Raw genomic sequence first — 1219 nt, forward strand, 5'->3', positions numbered from 1 at the left:
CACCTGATGACATCAATAGACTTCAATCGGCAATCAATAAACTCAAAATATGGTGCATTGAAAACGATCTATACCTCAACCTCGATAAATGTGCGATCATGTCAATTTCAAATCGACAAGCTGCGAACCTTATAATTGGTGAATACTTTTATGGTATCTATGAATTTCGTAGAGTCAACGAACAGAGGGATCTCGGTGTACTCATCGACTAAAAACTGAATTTCACATTAACGCCATCACTGCTAAAGCGGCATCAACCCTGTTTTTTATCTAGCGATTTTGCTATGACTTCAGAGATATGTGCACACTCAAGTCACTCTACCATGCTTTGGTTCAATCGGTACTGGAGTATTGCAGTGTGGTTTGGCTCCCGTTCCATGAATGCCACAAAGGAAAAATTGAAAGTATTCTCATCCAGTTTACAATGTTTGCTTTGACTCGAAATGCAATCGCTACAAAGACGACGCATCAACGCTTCAATGATGTTCTTCTATGATCTCATCAATGACATTATTCACATAAATATATTGCCGGAAAAATAAGAAGACAGCCAATGACATCTCTAAACCAACTCATTGAATCATCGAATTTTTCGGCAACTTTTTTCAATCGTGTGTGGCTTGAGTTGAATATAATCAACTTTTCGGCGACGCTAACAGCTTCTGAATTATGGTGTATTCAGCAGCAGATGAATTGCAGAAAAATTTCTTTGATTTGGACCGCGAACATTTTGAAGCTCAGTACTTTACTGTTACTCAACTTACATTTAAGCTACTTGGACTAACTTTATAGCAAAACTCAAACCAAATGGTAGTTGTACTCGCTGTTGACGTCTATTGTATTTGCCTTGTGATTTTTATCCTCGAAATCATGTAAGCCATTTGCATAAAAATTACGATTTCTCGTCATTTCACACATTTTCGTTCCATTTCTTTGCCCAAATCAGTGGATAAATTACATGTAAATCTTCTATATATATACAGCTGAATGTTTGTATGTATGTTCGGGGTAATCTCCTAAACCGCTAAAACGATCCGAAAGTGCTGGGTACCATTGGAAAGGTCTTGAGCCCGCGGGTGACATAGGCCTATTGATTTTCGAAAATGAGTTCGAATTTTCGAAAATATACTAAAATAAGTGGTTTTGAAAGGAAATTTATTTTTGTGAATAGCCGAACTTAATTTTCGAAACACGAAATTTGATTTTCGAGTATTTTCGA

Source organism: Sitodiplosis mosellana, unplaced genomic scaffold (genome assembly GCF_009176505.1).
Source record: "Sitodiplosis mosellana isolate CC-2019 unplaced genomic scaffold, AAFC_SMos_1.0 Smas_scaffold_3189, whole genome shotgun sequence".
Taxonomy (NCBI): domain Eukaryota; kingdom Metazoa; phylum Arthropoda; class Insecta; order Diptera; family Cecidomyiidae; genus Sitodiplosis; species Sitodiplosis mosellana.